We start from the raw sequence: 6,839 nt of genomic DNA on the forward strand, positions 1-6,839 counted from the left end.
GCGGAGCTTGGCTTGTTTAGGATTTTTTTGGTTTTTTATTTGTTTGTTTTTGCTTCACCTCTGAGCACTTTCTGAGACTTAATAGATCTGTGTAACTTAACGTTGTGGGAAAATACTCCCTCTGTTCCCCAGGCTGGAGTGCAGTGACGCCATAATAGCTCACTGTAATGTCGAACCCCTGGGCTCAAGTGATCCTCCTGCCTCAGCCTCCAGAGTAGAAAGATTCGGAGGCAGGGGATGAAGCCCCTGCAGAAGGGCAATGCAGGCAGAGGTGGACTGAGGCCATCACCTACCCGCTCCCTAAACTTGCAGCATTGCCTGAGTCTCCCAGAGTCTCCACACATCCTCAGGGCACAGCAGGGTGAGGGTGGGGGAATATCTGAATTTAAATCCTGAAACAACTTCATCGTTAACCATTTAATGGAGTTGGTATGGAAATAACAAGATTATTTGCTCTTGGGAGAAAATAGGGGCTCAAAACAAAACTAAAACTTGATTATAGGAAAATCCGGCTTCATTTTCACATGGTTGAGCTCTCAGGTTCCAGGGAAGCTCAGCGTACAGTATTTTGGCATTTAGAGTGCAAACAATTGTCTTGTGCTCACTAATACCCAGTTCTATAGCTGTAGGCAGAACTCAAGATGAGCCTCAAATTTTCTCTTTCGTTCTTATAGGAAAATAGTTTGTCTGTATTTCTTCATTTTTATCATTTTTTGACAATGGGCATTATTGCCGTGGCATTTATTTGGTAAGTAAACACTCCTGAGGCACTGTTCTAGTCAGTGGGTACAGGTGAGTGAATAAAGCAGAAAGTGTGCACCCTCATTGAATCCTCACATGCGCATGAGAAATGGTGTTTTAATCCCAGCTCAACCATTTACTAGCCATAGAACCTTCGGCAAATTATCAAATCTCTTTGTGTCTTGGTTTCGTCATTTGCCAAGTAGGAAATGATAATAATCATAATTTGTTGTTTAGAGCCAGTGAGTTACTATCATAACAGTATCTGGTCTGTAGTAAGGAGGAATGAATGCTAGCTATGATAATGTATAATCTTATGGCCAGGGGTACATTTATTTGTGTTTTATTGGAAAAGTGTGAGATGATTAGGGATATTGTAATCCCTAATGGCATGGTACATCAGTTTGGATTAGATGCGGCTGTGAGTAAGAGACATTGTTAGTGACAAGATATAAATATATTTCTCTTTCCTATAAAAGTCTGGCAGTAGGTAGTCCAGGGCCAGAATTGTGAGTCTACTCCATAGAGTCCTCAGACACCCGGATTCTTCTATGTTGCTGTGCATGATCTCAATTCATATGGTTGCCTCCTGGTCCAATATGGTTGCACAGGTCCAGTCATCACACAAACATTCCAGCCAGAAGGAAGGAGGAAGGGAAAGGACATGAGCGGCTGTCTTTTATGGAAAACTTTTGGAAGCTGCCATGGGATACTGCCACTTACATCTCATTAGTCAGAACTTGGTCATATGATCATATGTTACTTCTGACTAAGAAAAGTAATTTTTATTCTGGGGGTGCATATGCTCAAATAAAAAGTGGGGGTTCAATGAAGATGGAAGAAAGGAGAATGGTTTTGGATGGCAACTAGCAATCTCTGATGAACACAGTAGTTTAGGTATATTTTATGTATGTCCATGTACTTAAAAAAAACAAAACACTTATTGAGACCAGCCTGGGCAACATAGTGAAATCCCACCTCTACAGAAAATACAAAAATTAGAGGCTGGGCATGGTGGCTCATGCCTATAATCCCAGCACTTTGGGAGGCCAAAGCGGGCGGATCACCTGAGGTCAGGAGTTTGAGACCAGCCTGGCCAACATGGGGAAACCCCGTCACTACTAAAAATACAAAAAAATTAGCTGGGCATGGTGGCAGGTGCCTGTAATCCCAGCTACTCAGGAAGCTGAGGCAGGAGAATCGCTTGTACCCTGGAGGCGGAGGTTGCAGTGAGCTGAGATTGTGCCATTGCACTCTAGCCTGGGCAAGAAGAGTGAAACTCTGTCTAAAAAAGAAAAAGAAAAAAAATTAGCCAGGTGTGGTGGAATGTGCTTGTAGTTCCAGCTACTCAGGAGGTTGAGAAGTGGGAGTATCACTTGAGCCCAGGAGTTCAAGGCTGCAGTGAGCTGTGATGGTGCCACTGCACTCCAGCTGGGGCAACAGAGTAAGACCCTGTCTCAAAAAACAAACTTATTGAGCATCTACTATGTCAAGCACTGGCAAGGTGGGTCCTAGAGGTTCCCTCCTGGGTAGTCTTTCATTCAGTCTCTCATGAATGATTGAGGCCACATTTTCCATCTGATTTGCTTTTGCAGACAGATTTATTTGTTTATTCTTTTTTGGAAGGTCATGCTAATCTTCTCTGTATCATTCCAATTTCAGTATACGTGCTGCCGAAGTGAGCACTCCAAGACAGATTTCTTTAAAAAATTTTCCACTAGTGATGTTGCCTGATGCTGAACTCTGAGGGTAAATCATTCCGTTTTACTTGCCTGATACTTTGATTTTTGCGGGGGAGTCACCCTTAGCCTATAATTACCCCTAGGTCTTGAGTGAAAATAATCGACGAGTATTAAATTTCAGCCGGATGCAGTGGCTCATGCCTGTAATCTCAGCACTTTGAGAGGCCAAAGGGAGTGGATCACTTGAGCTCAGGAGTTCAAGACCAGCCTGGGCAACATGGCAAAAGCCCATCTCTGCAAAAAATACAAAAATTTTCTGGGTGTAGTGCTGCCTGCCTGTGGTCCCAGCTACTCGGGAAACCGACTGGGAAAGATCACCTGAGCCTGGGAGGTCGAGGTTGCTGTGAGTTGTGATCACACCCCTGCACTCCAGCCTGGGTGAGAGTGAGACCCTGTCTCAAAAAAAAAAAAAAAAAAAAAAAAAAAAAATATATATATATATATATATATATATATATATATATATAATATCTCTGACCCAGAATCACAGAACCTTAAAGCTGGAATGGCCTACGAGAGCATTCAGCCCTGACTCCTCCTTATTCACACGCTGAGATGGGCAGTGGCTCCCTGGGGGTCCCCTTGCTGGTGCTGGGGGTGTGTGGCCCCATCAAAACTCCTCTGCCTCCCGACACCAGGGGAAGGGTCAGCATTCAGGCCGAGGCCAGCAGGCCTCAGTCATGAGGCACCAGGCTGCGCTCAGGGAGGTTGTAACTGACGCTTGATTCTCTCTTAATCCCCCGGTGACCTGTCCCAGTTCCGCAGGTACACATTTCTGAGCCCTGCTTGAGGCAAAACTCTGCTTTGAACTTGTATCCTTTTGCTCTCTGAGCATCTCCTCCCCCTCCCTCCAGCCGCCCACTCCACTGTCTGCCCCACCACACTTGCCAACCTGTCATTGTACCCATCCCTGGGGGTGGGGAGGAATTCCATGCCCTCTGGCCAGGTCAAGGTGCCCTGAATAGCTGGATTGCATGTAGTTTGTTGCCCTAATAGTAAACAATCCAAAATGATTAATAGTAATAATAAACCATCTGCTAATGATTGAGCCTGTGTCTGATGGGTTAAGGTGGTCCCTCTATTAATGCCATTCTGACTCGCATTCTAGTAACCTTTTCTGGGTGGGCCAGAAGGGTTGGAGTTAGCCTGGCACTGGCACCCTTGGGCAGGCTGTCACAGAGGGGCACTCCAGCCTGGGTGACAGAGTGAGACCCTCTTCTAAAAAAATTTTTAAAAAGCAAATGTATGACCTGTTCTTAGAAAAACAACAGTTTTATAGTTACCCATGCTCCCAGTTAAAATGTAACTCTATATTTAAAGTTAGAGTTAAAATATAACTCTAATGTAATCCAATTAAAAATATCAACATTAATTCCTTTTTGGAAAAAAAAACCACTCTGGTTTGAACCATCCTTTAATGCATGGGGCAGGGAGGGACCTGATAAATGTCGGGGGAGAGATGGTGTCTATTTTGATCCAGAATGCGGTGGCGAAAGTGCTGCCTGATATGCTAGAAGCTCTTTTCCCCCTCCTGCTGCTTACTGTGTGTGTCAGCCCAGTGAGAGTGTTGTTTCCTGATGACTGGGCCTCAGGCTGCCTCATTGGAGTCCCCTGCGGGGGATGGGAACATGCAGATTCCGGGGCTCCCATCCAGTCAGCAGCTAGGGCAGGACACCTGGACCCTGCAGATTATCCAAGTCCCGGCTGACTCTAGTGGATGAATGTTGGTGAATGTTTGCTCCGGGGAACAGAAGTATCCGTCCATCCCCGGCAGAGCCTAGGTTGCTACGGTCCATGGGCTTGTGCTGCTGCTGTAGCCCCAGGTCTTGGCCTCCTGACTCCTGGAATTGGGAGATGTGCTTCCCAGGATGGCTCTGACAATTAGCACTTCAGATCTTGGGATAAGGAAGGCCTACAGGGAATGCTGCCTAAAGGAAAAAAACAACTCAGAAGGGCCTGATGCGGGGACAAGATGGGGAGGGCCCTTCATGAACATCCCTTGCACCTCCAGCATTCGGCAAAGAGAAGTCACTCATGCAGGATGCGGGCGGCAAGGCGGCGGCCCCTGCAGAGCTGGCAGGCAGGACCCTGGATGCCAACCCAGGATGCAGCATTGATGTCCTCTGACGTGGCGGGTGGCAAAGTCTCCCAACAGATCCACCTTCAACACTGCAAAGAAATGTGTTTTTAGCACGGCAGGCTCTGCTCCTGCCTAGCCCCTGGTAGGGCATTGTCTTGTGACGCCCCTATGGTGCACACACACACTCTATTCTGTGCTTGTAAAATGTGGGTGACATGTCATATACAGATCTAATCACAGGCCCCCCAGAGAATTATCGAGCAGATGGTGTGGTCCCCTTGACATTCACACCTGGTGGCTGCTGAAACCCTAGAAAGAGAGTGCAATTAGCAAACAAATCACCTTGGCTTCATATATTCATTTCTCTTGCCAAGTGAGAAATTTCACCCTTCAAGAAAGATTTTTCTTCCATGAAGGTTGTGTTTTTCTGCCTGCTCAGTGTGAGACTTTACAGATGGTTCCTACTTTAATTTTAAAGTAGATGATAGTAACAACCCTAATATGACCGCTGCCGCCAACAGCCACTAAGATGCCCTGCATGGGTAGAAGGACTCACACTTTGCAAAGCACTCTTCTGTAATGCAAAATCTATAGAGACAGGGAACAACCTGTTCTGCTCCCTCCCCTCTTTCCTTCTGCAAATTTGCATTGCGTGCCTACTATGTGAAGTGGGCTTTGCAGAGAGAAGAAATCCAGCTCCCAGTACCAAGCCAGCCACAGCATGTTGGCAGGACAGAAGCAAACAAACAGCACACGCCACTCTGATGAGGGCAAGGAGAGAGGTGCATGTGGACAGAGGGAGACTTCCGGAAAGGGGCACCGCCTCGAGAGAGCCCTGGGCATGGAGCAGTAGCTTCATAGGGAAACATACTGAGGATAGAAGGTTTCTCACCCAGAGATCTGTGGATGAGCAACCCGGCATTGCTGGAGCTTAGGCTAAGCGTGGGCTGGAGGAGATGAGGATAGAAAGGCAGGCAGAGGCCAGAGCAGGAAAGGCTTTTTGTATCCTGCCAAGGGGTTTGGCTTTCCCTCCACAGGAGCTGCCTAAGACCTTAAGCAATGGGGCATTTAGTAAGGTTGCTGAGGAAGATGCTGGAGGAGGCGTGTGCAGGCCTCATGCACAGCTGACAGCCAGAAAGAAAGACCTGGCAGATGAATCAGTTCTGCGCTTGATTTAGTAGAGGGAAGTTTGCAGACTTAAGCATCCATTATGGATCAGTTTGCCCACTACCCTTCAGGCTGCGTTTCAAGAAAGATATCAGTGTGCTGGATAGATTTGCTCAATGAAGACATCCCTCATGCCTGAGACAGAGGTGGCGGGACTGACAGAACCAACCACCAAATTCATCTTCAAACAATCAATGGGGAAAACACTTGCCACAATTTGAGAGACAGTTAATATATTCCTACCTGAAGAAAACATAAAATTAACCTTAAAAAGACCCAAATAGAAAAGCAAGCAAAGGACATATGTAAACAAATAAGAGCTTAAGGTAAATAATATATAGAAGCACTGGGAATATAAAATAAGAAATCTCTAAATCAATACACATGAAGAATATTTAACACTAGGAGTGACCAAGGTAGTGATCATCTAAGCAGCTTAGTCAGCCCTTTCACAAATCAGATTGGCAGACTAAGAACCAAACACAGACCTCTGAGATGTGCTAGGGAACTGCGGTGAGATGGGCCCTCCCCCACACTGTTGGAGGTATGGAAATTGGAAACGTTTCTAGAAAGCAATTTGGAAAATGAAAACCAAAAGCCATAAAAATGTCTTATTCTGTGATCTTACTTTCAGAAATCTATCTGAAGGGAATAATAAATGAGGCAGCAGAGATGTGAATACGAAGACAATGAGTGTTGTGCTGTTTATGCTAATCCTGAACTGAGTAGGAAGCGATGGGTCATGTAACAATACAGCCTAGCATGATGGGTCTAAGATGTACTGCCTGTGCTCTATGATGTACTGTGTGTGGCCACTAGAGGCATATACTCATAGGTTTTGAAGTGATATGGGAAAATGACTGTGATGCCAGATTCTATAAAAAAGCAGCATATTACATCATAAAGTCAGCATGCTCCCAGTTTTATTTTTTAAAATGTGTATAACCTGGGTGCAGTAGCTCATGCCTGTAATCCCAGCACTTTAGGAGGCTGAGACCAGAGGATCTCTTGAGCCCAAGACTTTCAGACCAGCCTGGGCAACATAGCAAGACCCCATCTCTACAAAAATCAAATATTAAAAAATTAGCCAGGTGTGGTGGTACAGGCCT

At 45.8% G+C, this 6,839-nt stretch overlaps 1 pseudogene; it reads right to left on the reverse strand.

The window, feature by feature from the left end:
- Nucleotides 1-2,366: 2,366 nt before the first annotated feature.
- On the reverse strand, nucleotides 2,367-2,427 carry LOC129023467 (U6 spliceosomal RNA; annotated as a pseudogene).
- Between the last annotated feature and the right edge of the window lie 4,412 nt (nucleotides 2,428-6,839).

The sequence above is a fragment of the Pongo pygmaeus genome, chromosome 1 (assembly GCF_028885625.2).
Source record: "Pongo pygmaeus isolate AG05252 chromosome 1, NHGRI_mPonPyg2-v2.0_pri, whole genome shotgun sequence".
NCBI lineage: Eukaryota > Metazoa > Chordata > Mammalia > Primates > Hominidae > Pongo > Pongo pygmaeus.